This window comes from Dryas octopetala, chromosome 4, assembly GCF_963921425.1.
Source record: "Dryas octopetala chromosome 4, drDryOcto1.1, whole genome shotgun sequence".
NCBI classification, from domain to species: domain Eukaryota; kingdom Viridiplantae; phylum Streptophyta; class Magnoliopsida; order Rosales; family Rosaceae; genus Dryas; species Dryas octopetala.
Window position 1 is genome coordinate 3,478,422 of NC_141369.1, and position 19,031 is coordinate 3,497,452.

At 40.8% G+C, this 19,031-nt stretch overlaps 1 non-coding gene across 1 annotated transcript; it reads right to left on the reverse strand.

Annotated features, from left to right (window-relative positions):
• Positions 1–15,843: 15,843 nt before the first annotated feature.
• Positions 15,844–15,954, reverse strand: LOC147286225 (small nucleolar RNA R71). Its single transcript, XR_015122158.1, has one exon. It is a non-coding gene; the product is annotated as a small nucleolar RNA R71 (small nucleolar RNA).
• Between the last annotated feature and the right edge of the window lie 3,077 nt (positions 15,955–19,031).

The following is a 19,031-nucleotide window of genomic DNA, read 5'->3' on the forward strand; positions in this document are numbered from 1 at the left end:
AAAAATTCATTTCGCTGCATACTTGGTGCAACAAATTACACCAACAGGCTCTCGGTTGGCAAGAAAGTCATGTCAAAGCACTTTCTCATGTTAGAATTAGTGTTCTAGACCTTTTGAACCACCTTTAGTGTTAAGAACGCACGAAAACGTAATTTCGTTGTATACTTGGTCCAATTTCGTTCTAATTGTACCAAAAAGTTCCTAGATGGCAAGAAAGACATGTTAAAGCACTTTCTCATGTTAGGATTAGGGCTCTGGACCTATTGAACCACAATTGGTGTTAAGAACGCACAAAAACATTATTTCGGTGCATACTTGGTCCAATTTCGTCCTAATTGCATCAAAACGTTCCCAGATGGTAAGAAAGACATTGGGAACCACTTTTTGATGTTAGGATTAGCTTGCATTTGCTGCTCGGTTCGATTCATGAAGCCATTGGTGCTTTAAGTTAGGGAAGTGGTGCTTTGAGCAATCTGAGCAATCTTCTCCTCCAAGCTAGACCTCTCGGCATTAGGGTGCACATAAGGCTTGTTGTTGCTCCCACTAGCTTGCTGTCCATTAGTGTTGCTCCACCTAAAATTGGGGTTGTTCTTCCATCTAGGGTTGTAAGTCTTGGAATAAGGATCGTATGGCACCCTAGGATAGCTCCCAACCTGATTCGCTTGCTCCACGTCATTCCATTGTGCTTATTGTTGATGTGTTTTCTTAGAACAAAATAAACATCTATTTCATTCCAAGTATACTCGCAAGTGCACGAATCGTATCAGTAGCAAAGCGTACAAGCACGAGGTCGATCCCACAGGGAATGGTTAATACACAACAAATCAATTCAATTAATCAATAGAATAACTAAATGGGGGTTTTGGAAAGATGGAACACACGCACACATCACCACACGTACACACCCTTTATTCTATCTTGCAATGTTGAGTTTTCAGTTTCAAATCAGTTAAGCATGCAATAACCATCCAAGGCTAATGACAGTTAATTTGAACACAACATATTAAAGTTTGACTGCTAAAAAGGTTTGGCTAGTTACTTTCTCGCAATTGTTCTCCTAATGCATAAACTAAGAGCTTCTTGGGTCTTCCTTAGCCAGTTAACCTACATGTTCCCTAGTTCAAGCTAAGGCAGCTGTTACCCATGCATGAGTCATTAAGTTTTATGAGAACGTCAAACATGCACAACATATAAGCTTTGACTATTTCCTTATAGAGGTCGCCCAACCCCACTACCAAGAATAATCCCTTATTCCCTTGTTACTTGTGGTTTAGTGTCTTTGACTATTTCACAGCTAAACCTAACAAATAAACTAGATGCAATTACCCTAAGGTGGCCAGTCAAAGGTTGCAAACAACTAGTGACGGGTTCTAATAGATAGTGGAAATTTAATACATGCAAACATCAAACTAACAGACCAAGAGACGGATAAACGATTTGTTAGAACATGCAAATCCATTAATCAACCTACAACTAACATGCAAGATAGAATAACTAACCTATATAACTAAATTAAATAAATAAAAACAGCAACAAACAATAATGAAATCCCAATTCATGCTTGCTAAGAAATCAGAAACGCAAAGTTAATGAATTTAAAGGCATACACGAATTGAAATCAGAAATATAACTAAACTAAATTGACAAATATAAACTAATTAAAATCGGAAACTTAAATTAAATAAAACCGAAGCTATAAACTAATTAAATTCAGAAACTTAAATTAAATAAATTCAGAGACCAGTATCGAACAGTAAAATAGAAAACTAGGAGAAAAATCAAGGAAAACAGGTGGGAGGGGCTGCGGCAAGACAAGGAAGAGAAGGCACCTTGCACAAGCAATTGGCTCACAGCTATGGTGAGCTAGGGCTTGCGGCTTAGGGATGCTCTTCCTTGCAGCCACGCCACTCCTATCTCTCTCTCAACCTTCGGCTAGCCCTCACAAGAACAAAACTAAAAACGGAAATTAAAAACCTAAAACAGAAAATAAACTAGGAACTAAGAGAATTCGGCTGGAGTGTGTAGGTGCAAAAGTGATGTCCTTAGGGTTCTGAATTGAAGGGATATATATAGAGGTGCAATCCTTGAGAGGCAAGGAGAAGTAACTTACGGCAGCAGCTAGGGTTTTGGAGTGATGGGCTTGCGGCAAGGCTTTGTCCTTGGGCTTAAGTGACTCACGCAAGGGCCAGCTAGGGTTCCTTCCTTGCGCATGGGCTGCTGGTCTTGGGCTTTGATGTGCATTGGGCTCACATGTGTTGGGCTGAAGTGGCTTGCACAAGATGGGCTAGGGTTTCACTCCATGGGCTTCCATCTTGGGCTTCCATCTTGGGCTGGCGCATGGGCTTGTGCATGGGTCTTGCGCATGGGCTCCTTGGCTGCTAGTTTGCATGGCATGCATGCGCATGCATGGGCTGCCATCTTGCTCCTTACGCATGGACTTTGGGCTGCTAGGGTTTGGGCCCATGCATGTGCATGCATGGCCCATCTTGGGTCGGCATCCCTTAGGCCCATGGGCCCTTGACTTTTGACTTCCCATTTTGCTCCTCATTTCCATTTGAATTCAAATTCATTTCTTCCCTCCATTCATTTCCATGGATGTCCACCACCTTCTAGAAGCTTCTGGAACCTTGACTTTGTAGAGTTGACTTTGACCAACATTTCCTAGTGCAACTAGGATTTCTTGTAAATGAAGGATTCCTTATCCATTTCAACTTCTCGTAATGACCATATTGCCCCTGGGGTCTCCTAGTGTCATTAGGACTCCTTTCCTAGTTGGGTTAGGTTTCCTAGTTTAACCAGGATTTCCTGTTCGAATCAGGATTTCTCATTTCTGGCTCCGCAATGATGGTTCTGGACTTGATGTTTCCTAGTGTGACTAGGAATCCTCATTTGACTAGGATTTCTGCACTTTTCCTGGTTTGACCAGGATTTCACTCGTTTTCCTAGTTTGACCAGGAAATGTCCCAAAATGGCTCCATTTGCTTCTTTTTCTCATTTCTGCTTCATTTGACCTGCAAATACAAAAACAAGACAAGAAACACAAAATATCGAGTTCTAATACTCTAGGTTAAGGAATTAGTATCATAAAGTGATGCAAAATGCACACTCATCACTTACACACCCATCAACTTCTCTTGAGCCAATGACAACTTCTGCACCATAGTCTTGATTTCAGCAATCTGTCCCTCCATGGTGTTTGGCGCGTCAGCTACCTCATATAACCCTCTCTTTGATCCTCCTCTTGAACGATTAGAATCTCATTGTTGAGAACTCAAAGAAAGTGACTCAAATAACTCTGTAGCCTCATCTTCAGTTTTAGACATAAATGCACCACCACATGCCAAATCCACCTTAGCTTGATCCCTCTCCAAAAGTCCTTGATAAAAACAACAAATCAAATACCAAGAGGATAGGTTGTGGTGTGGGCAGCTAGTAAGCAACTCATTAAATCTGTCCCAAGTCTCATGGAATGACTCATCGGCTTTTTGCACAAATCCAAGTATCTCCTTCCTCATCGAATTGGTCTTGGAAATAGAATAGAACTTGTTCAGGAACTTGTTCAAAAGATCATCCCAAGTCGAAATGGAACCACTAGGCAGCGAATACAACCATCTCTTTGCCTTGTCTTTAAGCGCGAAAGGGAACATCCTCAAACAAGACTGATCGGCATTCAATCCCCTCAATTGTACGGCTTCACATACCCCAGAAAATTCCTTTAAGAAGTGGATCATAACCTCTCCATTTAGACCATGATAACTCGGCAACAAGTGAATTTGACCACTCTTGATCTCGAAGTCAGTAGCTATTGTCGCATAACGGATGCAAGACGGTTGTGTGGGCAGCGAGGGTGCTGAAAAATGACTCAAGGGCTGCAGCACATTCTCATTTGCTTCAGCCATTTCGTTGCTTCTGTAACGACCCGACCCAAATTTTCACTAGAAATTTAAATTTATATTTAACTATGTTTTTAAGACATTTTTTTTAAGGATGTTGAATTTTATTTTAAAGATTTTGAGATTTATTTAGAAAATAAAAAGGGTTTTGGGTTAATTTTTAATTTTCTTTTAAATTGGGCTTGACCCAAAGTTGACTTTTAAAATTAGGTGGCTTTTGATTTTGACTTTTGACCCATTGGAAAGATCTCGAACCCATGAGTCCATAGACGCGAACTGTGCGTCAATTCGAGTTTTGGTTTGTGAGTTACGGGCTTTTGAAGTGAGGGGCAAAATTGTAATTTTGCTCAGGCTAAGTTTTAAAAACCCAAAAACTGAAATTTGTTTTCAGTTTTCTCTCTCCCCTCTCACGGACTACTCTCTCTCTCTCTCTCTCTCTCTCTCGAAGCTTCCTCCCCGCGCACACGCCCCCTCCCAGTCACCATCGCTGGCCGGCCACTGCCGACCTCGACCTCCGGCGAGCACCCCGATGCCGACCACCCTCCCCTTGAGTCAACCCTCTCTTTCCCTCTGTGCGCGCAGCACCACCATCGGAGGACAGCTTCCGGCCACTGTCCCAGTGGTACGAGGCCACCAGCGTGACCCCTGTGGGCCGGCCGTCCTCCCTCGAGCTCCCCTCCGCCGATCGGTGCCCCCTCAAGCAGAAGACAGCCGGAGAAAACTCCCCCAGCTGCCGGCTTCTCTTGCCGATTCCGGCCAACTTCGAACTCCAATCAAGAAATTAGTTAGTGGGTTTTCTTCCTCTCTTCATGGGCTTCCAAACCCATATGGGGTTACTGATGAGTGTTCATTTTACGCTATTTTATGATACTAACTCCCTAACCTAGAGTGTTAGAACTCGATACTTTGGTGTCTGTTATCTTGTTTTTGTGTTTTTAGGTCTAATGAAGCAAAAATAGGAAATAGGAGCAAATGGAGCCGTTTTGGGACATTTCCTGGTCAAACTAGGAAACGAGCAGAAATCTTAGTCAAATGAGGATTCCTAGTCACAAGAGGAAACATCAAGCCCAGAACCATCATTGTCAAGCCAAAAATGAGAAATCCTAATTGGAGCAGGAATTCCTGGTTGAACTAGGAAACCTAATCCTAGTAGGAAAAGGAGTCCTGATGAGACTAGGAGTCACTAGGGGCAATATGGTCATTATGAGAAGTAGAAATGGACAAGGAATCCTACATCTACAAGGAATCCTAGTGGGACTAGGAAAGGTTGGTCAAAGTCAACTCTATCAAGTCAAGGTTCCAGAAGCTTCTAGAAGGTGGTGGACATCCATGGAAATGACGGGCGAAATGGGAAGTCAAAGTCAATGGTCAAGGGTCAACTATGACATGTCATCAAGTCAAATGGGCCATGGGCCTATGTGGAAGTCAATGGGAAGGTGGCAGCCCATGCATGCATGCGCATCCCATGCAAGCCCATGCGCCTAAACCTAGCAGCCCAAGTCCATCACGCCATGCAAGGTGGCAGCCCATGCACTGAAACCCTAGGGCCTATGTGCAACCCATTCAGACCAAGTCATGCAGCCATGCGCAAGCTAGAAGGGAGCAAGCCCATCACGCTTACAAGGGTGCAGCAGCCCACATGTGTGTTTGTAAACCCTAGCCCAAGTCGACACACAAGGAGTCCTTATCTTGCAAGGAAGTCAAAACCCTGAAATCTGAACATCAAATTTCGACAGCAATTCTGTAATTCTCCAGAACGAATCAGGTAGCATGCTATATATGGTTGGAAAGATACGGATGTTAGCTTCGCAGGGAATTTTACGGATTTCGATTCCGAGTTTTCTAGCTCAAGTTATGGTCATTTTAGTGGAGGTAGCGCAGCAGTTCCGCGAGCTGAAAATAAGTTACGCCCAAAAAGAGCCCAAATCAGCCCAAGGCCCACTTTTGGCCGAAAATTGGAAGTCTTAAGGAGCAAGAAATTCACTTAAGCCCATGTTCTTTTTAATGAAACCCTAGCCGCACCTTGTCTTCTCCTTGCCTCCTAAGGAATTCTCACCTCACCTCTATAAATATATCCTATTCTCTCATTGTTTAGGGTTCCCATATTTTTATATTTTCAGAATTCAAAGAGAGAGGGGGAGGCCGAATTTCAGAGGGAGAGAGTGAGAGGGTGGCGCCACTTGAGGGAGAATGAGAGACCATGTGCCGCAGCCCTAGCTCACCTTTGTCGTGAGCCTCCTTGCTGCTATGTCTCTCCTCTTCTTCTCTCTTGTGCCGCTGCCACCCTCTTGTGATGTTCTTTATTTTTCTTTTGATTCTCTTCTTTTCCTTTAGTTAATTAGTTTGTTCTTGCTTTCATTGTGGATTTAATTATTATAATGGAAGTTAGATATTTTATTTTCTTTATTATTATGTTTTGAGTTTTTTTTATTGCTTTGCTAAGTTGGATGATGAAACTTTAATTGTGAGTTATGCAATGGTGACACTTGTGATTTAATTTCATGCATGTAGTAAATCCTTGATCTCTATTTAAATTGACTCTATTTGTTTTGCATCTTTGACTGATCACCTTAGGTTGCATGCATCTAGATTTATGTTGTGAAACTAAACAAGCTCGAAAGGATGATAGTTTCAGTAGGCAACAAGTGGGTATCCTAAGATAATATTCATGAGAAAAGGGATCATAGATGACATACAGTACATTAATTTGGAGCCATGCGCTATGTGTTTGTCACTCTCACAGATCGTAACGACTCTTGCATGGGTAACAGCTGCCTTAGCTTAGAACTAGGGAACATACAAGTTAACTGGCTAAGGAAGGCCCAAGAAGCTCTTAGTTTATGCACAGTAAGGGGAGTAATTGCTAAAAGTGACTAGCCAAACCTTTTAGTAGACGAACTTTATTATATGCATTATCTTGAATTGCTTGGTTGTATTTCCATCAATTGGTGTGGATTCTGAATTCTTAGCATTGCAATTGTGTGTGTGTGTGTATGTGGTGTGTGTGAGTTTAACTATCTACAAACCCCCCCTGCCGTGTGTGTGTGTTTGGTGATTCTAATTGGTAAGTTGAATTGGTTTGATGTGTATTTACCTATTCCTCGTGGGATCGACCTCGTACTTATACGCTATGCTTGCATGAGCGATTCGTATACTTGCGAGCTACAACTTGGTATTCGTTTCTAAATTCCAAGTAAAACAAGTTGTACAAAAAGGAGCAACAGTTACTTGTCAATTTTGAGTATTTGTGATTTTGAAAAATTTGGGGTTTAGGGCTCATTTCGGGTTCCTATCAAATTTTCGAAATTTAATGATGTTGTATGTATTTTTGTGCAATTCTCATCCCTAAGAACCTTAATTTACATTTAGAACTGATAGTTTGAAGCAATTTTGGAGAATTGATAGTTTTTGGGTATTTAGAAACTTGATTGTTTTGGGATTTATGGACCATTTCGGGTTGGCCTTGTAAATTCTGTTTTGGAGATTATTCTTGGATCCTCGTCGGACAAAATCTATCATTTTGAAACCCAATTGAAATCTAGAATTCACAAAGGATGTGAAATTTGAGGAAATTGTGGACTTTGATCTTAGAACCGCCACTTTGAACGGCGACGACGGAGGTTCTGAATTTTCCACTGTCATTTTGAGTTTCTAACACGAATTTGAATACTTGGACTAAGTTGGTTGGCGATCTTGGGTGTCGTAGGTCGAAATGAAGATGTTTTGGGAATGAGTTTTAGAGTGTCATCATTTTAAAGAAACGATTTCTAACCATAGGGAAGAGTGTGAAGTAACTAGGACGTCGGGTTTCTTGTACGCACACACATTTTATTGGTCTTTGACATTGGTTTAATTGTATGCTATTGCTTTTAATAGGCAAGACGACCGTGGCTCGTGACGATCCGATGGAGGATCGAAACTAGATTTCCCAATTTGTGAGTGGACCTTATTTTAATAAAAGTTTATGTTTCTAAATGTCTATGATTTCATTGATTTAATGGTGGATTTGTGTTGAGAATTATTATTTAAAGTTTCTTCAAATGATATCCTTTTAGACTAATGACTTTAAAAGATTGAGATGTTGTGATTTGAGGAAAGATACATGTTTGATGAGTTGGGTTATGAAAGGGAATTGTGAAAAGAGTATTTTAAAACTGCTGTGTAAATGTACGTGTTGATCGGTCGAGCCTGCCTATGTTAAATACACGGGATTGTGGCTAGGATACGAGCCTGCTCGTACGGAGTGACCCTTCCGTACGAGATTGTGGCTAGGATACGAGCCTGCTCGTACGGAGTGACCCCTCCGTATGAGATTGTGGCCAGGATACGAGCCTGCTCGTGCGGAGCGACCCTCCGTACGAGATTGTGGCCAGGATTCGAGCTTGCCCGTGCGCGGGATTGTGGCCAGGACATTGTCTACAGTACGAATACAAGAATGGTGTGAGTTTTAAGTATAAGTGTTTTGAGATATCAGTTTATAAAGATAATTTCAGTTCAGATTTGCTATTTTTCAGCTTGGAATGTTTTATTGCTTTTTCAGTATATTGAGGTCTATTGGAGATGATTGTCGAAAATGATTTTGAAAATAGTTTTTAAAATTGGGGGATTTCAAAGAGCGACGTGAAGTCTTAGAGTTGAATGTGATTAAGAAGGGTTTCCTGAAAAGATATTAAATCTTTGATTTCATTTTCATTAAACTGTCCACTTACTGAGTTATCTCACAGTTTCTCTTGTTTTGTCTTAAATTGTCCCCCACCCCCAGGTAGTAGTTTTGGTGGAGGTCGAGCCAATCACGTCGAGGCAGTTACATCCATATCCTTACTCGGACACTGTAGGCATCATTTTAACTTTGTAAAAATTTCTTGTAATAGAGTAGAGGCTCTGATAACCACTTTAAATATTAAGTTGGGTTCTCTGTGAAATTGTTGGGTTTGAGACCCTTTTTGGCTGTGGTAGAGGTGGTTGCTGTTTAGAAGTACTTTTTAACAGGTTTTGAAAATTTCTGGGTTAGTCCATTTTCAGGGGAGGTTCTGCCGAATTTTCGGTAGGATTTTCCTTGATTTTGGATTCCCGTAGGACCTCTTCGTGTTTCTAAGGTGGAATCCGGGGGCGGTCCTGTCAGCTTCCAATGTCCTCACTACTCGAATCAGATGCACTAGGTAGAGGGCTTATGTGTAAAGTTCCTAATGCTTCGTCTTTGAGCCTCTATAACCTTGCAATAACTTCAGGGTTCATAAAACAACACCTAATCAAAAGCAAACACAAAATCAGTAGAAAGAATGCTTATAAAGGCATGACATTTATTAAAAACTAAAAACTAATCAAAAATAAAAACTAACTAATATAACCTAATTCTAATGACTCATTAAATCAATTCATTGATATTTAGACACCATTCCCTGGCAACGGCGCCAAAAACTTGTTGATTGTTTTCTTAGAACAAAATAAAAACATATCTCATTCTAAGAATACTCGCAAATACACGAATCGCATGGTAGCAAAGCATGCAAGCACGATATCGATCCCACAGGGAATGGTTAATACACAACAAATCAATTCAATTAATCAATAGAATAATTAAACAGGGGGGTTTTGGGAAGGATGGAACTCACGCACACCACACCACACGCACACACCCATTATCCTATCTTGCAATGTTAAGTTTTCAGCCATCAAATCGGATATGCATACTTTAACCATCCAAGGCTAATGACAAATCAATTCAAACACAATATATCAAAGGTTGACTGCTAAAAAGATTTGGCTAGTTACTTTCTTGTAATTGTTCTCCCAAGGCATAAATTAAGAGCTTCTTAGGCCTCCCCTAACCAGTTAACTTACATGTTCCCTAAGCGGACTTAAGGCAACTGTTATCCATGCAAGAGTCATTAAGATTTATGAGAACGTCAAACACGCACAACATACAAGCTTTGACTATTTCCTTGTAGAGGTCCTATGAAACCATTATCAAGAACAATTTCTTATTCCCTTGTTACTTATGATTTAGTGTCTTTGACTATTTCACATCTAAACCTAACAAATAAACTAGATACAATTATCCTAAGGTGGCCAGTCAAAGGATGCAAACAAATAGTGACGGATTCAAATAGATAATGAGAATTTGGTACATGCAAGTATCAAATTAATTCATCAAGAGACGGATAAACTATTTGTTAAAGCATGACATATCTGAAAATCAACCTACAACTAACATGCAAGATAGAATAATAAACTACATAATTAAATTAGAAAATAAAAACTGAAATACATAAATAAACTCCCAATCCATAATTAAAATTAAATCAGAAATACAAAACTAAAAGAAAATAAGAATTCTAAAAGAAAAATTAAAGAACATCAATGGAGGGGCTGCGGTAAGAAGAGGAAAAGAAGGGAAACCTCACATAAGCAGGTGGACTCACGGCTAGGGTGAGCTAGGGCTTGCGGCAAAGGCTCCCTCTCTCTCTCTAGCTTTCGGCCTCTCTCTCTCTCTCTGAAATTATGAAAGTGCAAAATATGGGAACCCTAAATTATGAGAGAATAGGATGTATATATAGAGGTAAGGGAGAAATCCTTGTAAGGCAAGGCTCATGAGGGTGTGCGGCAAGCTAGGGTTAGGAAACCTAGGGCTGTGCGGCATAGGCTTGTGCATTGGGCTTAAGTGACTCACGCATGGCTCTAGGGTTTCAGTCACACATGTGCGCATGGGCTGCCACATGGTCTTGATGTGATGGGCTTCTTGTGCTGCTAGGGTTGGTGCATGCATGCATGCCTGCCACCTCATGACTTCGGCACACTATAGGCCCATGCCCCATTTGACTTAATGACATGTCATAGTTGACCCTTAAGCACTGACTTTGACTTTCCATTTCGCCCCTCATTGCCCTTTAGATTTGAATTCATTTCTTCCCTCCATTTGATTCCATCGATGTCTACCACCTTCTAGAAGCTTCTGGAATCTTGACTTGATAGAGTTGACTTTAACCAGCCTTTCCTAGTCCAACTAGGATTTCCTGTTAATGAAGGATTCCTTATCCATTTTGACTTCTCGTAATGACCATATTGCCCCCGAAATCTCCTAATGTCATTAGGACTCCTTTCCCTAGTAGGGTTAGGTTTCCTAATTCAACCAGGAATTCCTACTCCAATTAGGATTTCTCATTTCTGGCTCGACAATGATGGTTCTAGGCTTGATATTTCCTCTTGTGACTAGGAATCCTCATTTGACTAGAATTCCAGCTCTTTTGCTGGTTTAACCAGGAATTGACCCATTTTCCTAGTTTGACCAGGAAATGTCCCAAAACAGCTCCATTTGCTCCTTTTGCCTATTTCTGCTTCATTTGACCTGAAAACACAAAAACAAAGCAACAAACACAAAATATCGAGTTCTAACACTCTAGGTTAAAAAATTAGTATCATAAAGTGATGCAAAATGCACACTCACATTTCTAGACCTACTGAACCATATTTGGTGTTAAGAATGCAAATAAACGTCATTTCAGTTCATATTTGGTCCAATTTTCGTCCAAATTACACCAAAACATTCTCGGTTGGCAAGAAAAACATGGGGAAGCACTTTCTCATGTTAGGATTAGCGTTCTAGACCTTTTGAACCACATTTGGTTTTAAGAATACACAAAAACGTCATTTAGGAGTATCCTTAGTCCAATTCCGTCCAAATTGCACCAAAAGGTTCTCGGTTGGCAAGAAAGTAGTGTCAAAGCACCTTCTCATGTTGGAATTAGCGTTGTAGACCTTTTTAACCGCATTTGGGGTTAAGAACATACGAAAACTTCAATCGGTGCATACTCGGTCCAATTTCGATTGGATTGTACCAAAACGTTCCCGGATGGCAAGAAAGAGATGTCGAAGAACTTTCTTATGTTAGGATAAGTGTTCTAGACCTATTGAAGCACATTTGGTGTTAAGAACCCTCTAAAACATTATTTCGCTGCATACTTGGTCCAATTTCGTCCAAATTGCACCAAAATGTTCCCGGTTGGCAAGAAAGTCATGTCAAAGCACTTTCTCATGTTAGAATTTGCATTCTAAACCTTTTTAACCGCATTTGGTGTTAAGAACAGACAAAAATATTAATTCAGTGCATACTTGGTCCAATTTCGTTTTGATTGTATCAAAACGTTCCCGAATGGCAAGAAACACATGTCGAAGAACTTTCTTATGTTAGGATGAGTGTTCTAGACCTATTCAAGAACATTTGGTGTTATGAACCCTCAAAAACATAATTTCGGTGCGTACTTGGTCCAATTTCGTCCAAATTGCACCAACACATTCCTGGTTGGCAAGAAATTCATGTCAAAACACTTTCACAAGTTAGAATTAGTGTTCTAGACCTTTTGAACCGCCTTTAGTGTTAAGAACGCACGAAAACGTAATTTCGCTGCATAGTTGGTCCAATTTCATCCAAATTGCACCAAAAAGTTCTCAGATCATAAAAAAGACATTGGGAACTAATTTCTCATGTCAGGATCAACGTTCTAGACCTATTGAAGCACATTTGGTATTAAGAACACACAAAAATCTCATTTAGGTGTATACTTGGTCCAATTTTGTCCAAATTGCACGAAAAGGTTTCCGGTTGGCAAGAAAGTCATGTCAAAGCACTTTCTCATGTTAGAATTAGCTTTCTAGACCTATTGAACCATATTTGGTGTTAAGAACGCACATAAATGTCATTTCGGTTCATACTTGGTCCAATTTCGTTCAACTTACACCAAACGTTCCCGGTTAGCAAGAAAAACGTAGGGAAGCACTTTCCCATGTTAGGATTACCGTTTTAGACCATTTGAACCACATTTGGTTTTAAGAATACACAAAAACGTCATTTAGGTGTATCCTTAGTCCAATTCCGTCCAAATGGCATGATGAGTGTGCATTTTGCATCACTTTATGATACTAATTCCTTAACCTAGAGTGTTAGAACTCGATATTTTGCGTTTCTTGTCTTGTTTTTGTGTTTTTAGGTCAAATGAAGCAAAAATGAGAAAAAGAAGCAAATGGAGCCATTTTGGGACATTTCCTGGTCAAACCAAGAAAACGAGTGAAATCCTGGTCAAACCAGGAAAAGTGCAGAAATCCTAGTCAAATGAGGATTCCTAGTCACACTAGGAAACATCAAGTTCAGAACCATCATTGCGGAGCCAGAAATGAGAAATCCTGATTCGAACAGGAAATCCTGGTTGAACTAGGAAACCTAACCCAACTAGGGAAAGGAGTCCTAATGACACTAGGAGACCCCAGGGGCAATATGGTCATTACGAGAAGTCGAAATGGATAAGGAATCTCTCATTTTCTAGGAATCCTAGTTGCACCAGGAAATATTGGTCAAAGTCAAGGTTCCAGAAGCTTCTAGAAGGTGGTGGACATCCATGGAAATGAATGGAGGGAAGAAATGAATTTGAATTCAAATGGAAATGAGGAGCAAAATGGGAAGTCAAAAGTGGAGGGCCCATGGGCCCTAGGGATGCCGAACCAAGATGGGCCATGCATGCACATGCATGGGCCCAAACCCTAGCAGCCCAAAGACCATGCGCAAGGAGAAAGATGGCAGCCCATGCATGCGCATGCATGCCATGCAAACCCTAGCAGCCAAGGAGCCCATGCGCAAGCCCAAGATGCAAGCCCAAGGTGGAAGCCCATGGAGTGAAACCCTAGCCCATCTTGTGCAAGCCACTTCAGCCCAACACATGTGAAGCCCAAAGCACATCAAGGTCCAAGACCAGCAGCCCATGCGCAAGGGAGGGGGGCCTAGCTGACTTGCATGCGCCACTTAAGCCCAAGAGGACCAAGCCTTGCCGCAAGCCCATTGCACCCTAACCCTAGCTGATGCCCTAAGCTACAAGGAGAAGAAACCCTAGCAGCCGCATGTTTTCTTTTCCTTGCCTCTCAAGGATTTGTCTTCTATATATATCCCCTCAATTCAGAACCCTAGGGATCACTTTTTCTCACCTCCTACACTCCAGCCGAAATCACTCTTGCCTCCTGTTAGTTTAATTTTCAGTTTTAGGTTTTTATTTTCAGAAGTTAGAGAAGGTGAGGGAGAGCCGAATTCAGAGTGTTCTAGAGAGAGAAGGGTGCGTGACAAGTGAGAGAGAGAAGGACCAGCCTGCTGCCGCAAGCCCTAGCTCACCTTGCCGTGAGTTCCTCCTGCTTGCTAGGTGCCTCCTTCTTCTTCTCTCCTTGCCGCAGCCACCCTAGTGTTTGCACCTCTGATTTTGTTTCTTTTTCCTTCTAGTTTTCTATTTTATTGTTGGTTTATGCTACTGAAATTAATTAGTTTATGATTCTGAATTTATTTAGTGCATGGTTCTGATTTCATTTATTTTATGCAATTTAATTTAGTTGTTTAGTTTATGTTTTTAAGTTTGTTTACTTTGCGTTTCTGATTTTCTTTTGCAAGCATGAATTGGGACTTTGTTTATTGTTGCTGTTTTTATTCATTTAAATTAAGTATGTAGGTTAGTTATTCTATCTTGCATGTTAGTCGTAGGTGGATTAATGGATTCGTATGCTCTAACAAATCGTTTATCCGTCTCTTGGTCTGTTAGTTTGATGTTTACATGTATTAAATTTCCACTATCTATTAGAACCCGTCACTAGTTGTTTGCGTCCTTTGACTAGCCACCTTAGGGTAATTGCATCTAGTTTATTTGTTAGGTTTAGCTGTGAAATAGTCAAAGACACTAAACCACAAGTAACAAGGGAATAAGGGATTATTCTTGGTAGTGGGGTTGGGCGACCTCTATAAGGAAATAGTCAAAGCTTATATGTTGTGCATGTTTGACGTTCTCATAAAACTTAATGACTCCTGCATGGGTAACAGCTGCCTTAGCTTGAACTAGGGAACATGTAGGTTAACTGGCTAAGGAAGGCCCAAGAAGCTCTTAGTTTATGCATTAGGAGAACAATTGCGAGAAAGTAACTAGCCAAACCTTTTTAGCAGTCAAACTTTAATATGTTGTGTTCAAATTAACTGTCATTAGCCTTGGATGGTTATTGCATGCTTATCTGATTTGAAACTGAAAACTTAACATTGTGTGTGCGTGTGGTGATGTGTGCGTGAGTTCCATCTTTCAAAACCCCCCATTTAGTTATTCTAGTGATTATTTGAATTGATTTGTTGTGTATTAACCATTCCCTGTGGGATCGACCTCGTGCTTGTACGCTTTGCTACTAATGCGATTCGTGCACTTCCGAGTAAACTTGGAATGAGATAATTGTTTATTTTGTTCTAAGAAAACACTTCAACGAGTTTTTGGCGCCGTTGCCGGGGAATGGTGTCTAATATCAATGAATTGGTTTAATTAGTCATTAGAATTAGGTTATATTAGCTAGATTTCAGTTTTTGTTAATTTTTAGTTTTTAATAAATGCCATGCCTTTATTCGCATTCTTTCTACTGATTGTGTGTTTTTCTCTTGATTAGGTGTGTTTATGAACCCTGAACTTGTTGCTAGGTTGGAAAGGCTCAAGAACGAAGCTTTAGGAACATCACAAGTCAGCCCGCAACCTAGTGCATCAGATTCGAGTAGTGAAGAGACTGAGAGTGTCGAAATGGCTGAAGCAAATGAGATTGTGCCGCAGCCCCTGAGCCATTTTTCAGCACCTTCGCTGCCCACTCAACCATCGTGCATTCGGTATGCAACCATAGCCACTGATTTCGAAATCAAGAGTGGTCAGATTCACTTGTTGCCGAGCTACCATGGGCTGAATGGGGAGGATCCGATCCACTTTTTGAAGGAGTTTTCCGGGGTTTGTGAAGCCGCACAATTGAGGGGCCTGAACGCCGATCAGTATCGTTTGAGGATGTTCCCTTTTGCACTTAAGGACAAGGCAAAGAGGTGGTTGTATTCGCTGCCCAGTGGTTCCATTTCGACATGGGATGATCTTTCGAGCAAGTTCCTGAACAAGTTTTATTCCATTTCAAAGACAAATTCAATCCGGAAGGAGATTCTTGGATTTGTGCAGAAAGCGGACGAGCCATTCCATGAGACTTGGGACCGATTCAATGAGTTACTTATTAGCTGCCCACACCATAACTTATCTCCTTGGTATGTGATTTGTTGTTTTTATCAGGGATTATTGGAGAGAGATCAAGCCAAGGTGGATTCGGCATGTGGTGGTGCGTTTATGTCAAAAACGGTGGATGAGGCTACAAATCTGATTGAATCACTTTCTTTGAGTTCTCAACAATGGGATTCCAATCGTTCAAGGGGAGGACCAAAGAGAGGGTTATATGAGGTAGCTGATGTGCCGAACACCATGGAGGGACAGATTTTGGAAATCAAGACTATGGTGCAGAAGTTATCTTTGGCTCAAGAGAAGCTGATGGGTATGCAAGAACAAGGAGGTGATGTGGAACACGTGAATCAGGTTGGGAATTATCCTAGGGTGCCATATGATCCGTTTTCTAACACTTATAACCCTGGATGGAAGAACAACCCTAATTTCAGGTGGAGCAACAACAATGGACAGCAAGCTAGTGGGAGCACCAACAAGCCGTATGTGCACCCTAATGCCGAGAGGTCTAGTTTGGAGGACAAGATTGCTCAGATTGCTCAAAGCACCACTTCCCTTGCTCAAAGCACCAATGCCTTCATGAACCGTACCGAGCAGCAGATGCAAGCCAATTCGAAGGCTATTGCACATTTGGAGAGTCAAATGGGTCAGATTGCCACTACTTTGGGTCAGAGAGAGAAGGGGAAATTGCTGAGCCAGCCTATCGTCAACCCGAAGAATGAGGAGCATGTAAATGCTATTTTTAGGACTACTGCAAGAAAGAGAGTTAGAGTGGTCAAAACTAAGGAAGTGATTGAGATCAGTGATAGTGAGGAAGAGGAAGATCCAGACATGATTGAGGAGCAAGATGATACACGAGTGATTCCCCTCATTCCGGACATCGACGTCACCAAGTTTCCAGCAACCATGAGGGAATTGAAGTCTATTGAGAAGAAGGTTGAGGAGCAGGGGCATAGTCACAACGTTCCTAGGGAGATTAGTGGTTATCTCTTTGCATCTTTTCCAAGCAAGAAGAGGGATCCGGGCTCATTGACCATACCGTGCAGCATAGGGGAGTATGAGATCGCCAATGCCTTAATTGACAATGGCTCAGCTATCAATGTCATGCCGCTGGTTGTGTTCAAGAGGCTTGGATTTGTGGAGGCTGATTTGCAACCGTTTGATTTGAACGTTCGCTTCGCCAACTCTTCAGTCGAGAAAGCCCTTGGTATGCTTGTGGATGTTTTGGTTAAATGTCGTAAATTACTAATTCCCACTGATTTCATAGTGCTAGATGTGCCGAGACTTCCGGGCGACGTTTCTATTATACTTGGGAGACCATTCTTGTGCACCTCTAACATGGAGTACAAAGCGTTGGAGAGTACCATGAAGATTCGGCACTACACCAAGCAAGAGGTCTATTTGCTCACTTCCGAGATGCCACAAAATGAGGAGATCACTTTTTATGGAGAGGAAAAGTCAGAAACAGAGAGCTTCTTCAGTTCGTTCTTAGGGAGTGTCGAGAGTAGCAATGGCAAGAAGAAGAGGAAAGGACGCAAGTAGAGGAGAAGGCAATGTCAGGCTGAAGACAGAAAAACAAGCGCTGATTGGGAGGCAACCCAAGTTTTAGTTTCGAATAATGGAGGAGGAGTCATCGAGGACCAAGGAGGCCGCGCCTACCCTTGGAGTGTCCACACTTGCAGCCGCAAGTAAACAGTTTCTTTATTTCGATTCATAAGACAATTTTTCATTTTGGTGTGTTTATTTGGTTTTGGATATTTGCAATTTCCCGTTTCGCTTAATTTGATCATTCTTGCATTTATTTCATATACATTGAGGGCAATGTATCATTTAAGTGTGGGGGGAAGGGCAATTGTCATTTGTTAGTGTTTTTAGGTTAGAACAAGTGTTTTAGGTGTTTTAAGTGTTTTTAAGCGTTTTTAGAAAAGAAAAAAAAAATTTCATTTTTTTTGTGTTTTTAGGTTAGGAAAAACTTTTTCTTGTGTTTTTAAACTTAGGGTGTCAAAACCCACATCAAAATGCACGTTTTCGTTAGATCTCATTCACCTTAGTGATGGATGTGACTCTTTTGAAGTGTGCGACATTGTTTTAAAAACAAAAAAGTTTTTGAGTCATTGTGGTTGTTTCAGGTCGTTTTGAGTCCCCAACTAATTGATTTGATTGTGCATGATTGTTATGACATGTTTTAGTATTGTGTGTATATTTGGTGTTCTTTTCATTCTAATAGTGTTCCATAACATATCTTGCAATTCTATGTCATTTGGCCTTGTTGATATGAATTTAGGTTGAGATTAGCATTTCTAATGATTATATGCATAATAGAGTAGACTTGCATGACCTAAGTGAGCTTTTGAGCCCTGTTCTTCAATTCTTGAGTGTTGCGCGCCACTCTGATTCTATCATTGTCATTTAAGTCGTTGTTGTGATCTCATTATCTTTCATTTGGTCATTTGCTTGGAATATGCATAATCTTGAATCAATGAGCTAGAACTCTTTTCTTGTGTACACAAAGCGTGTGGTATATGCATAACTCTTGAGAAATGAATTTAGGCCCTGTTTGTGTACCCCATAGCCTAAAAAGCCTACCCATTACATGTTTTATCCTTAGTTACCCATTTTGAGCCTTTTAAGCCGTTTTCTTTGTTACCTCATACCAAACCCTAAGTTTGGGGGTGTTACACCCCTTTTACTTGTTTTACCCTATTTATGGTGTTGCAATGTGTTTACATGTTGATTGAGGTGAAAAAGAAGTGAAAATGCATAGCTTATACAAAAATGTGTTAGAAAAGTATGTATGCCGTGCCCAAAGAAAAGAAAAAGAAAAGAAATCAAAGAAAAGAGATGAGACGGTTTCAAAAGAAGAAAAAGTGAGCAAAAAGAGTCAAATTAAGCTATGAAGTGCAAAGAAGCAAGGTAAACCTCAAAATGTTATATTAATGCTTGCAATGCCATGAATTTAGCCCTTTGTGTTTCCTTTTCATTTCAATACCCTATCCTAGCCTAAGCTTTCATTATAACCCTATTAAAGTCCTAACTGATCTCAAGAGGTGTGTATTATACTTATGTGGAGTCTATTTAAGAAGGGAGCCTATGGTTATTG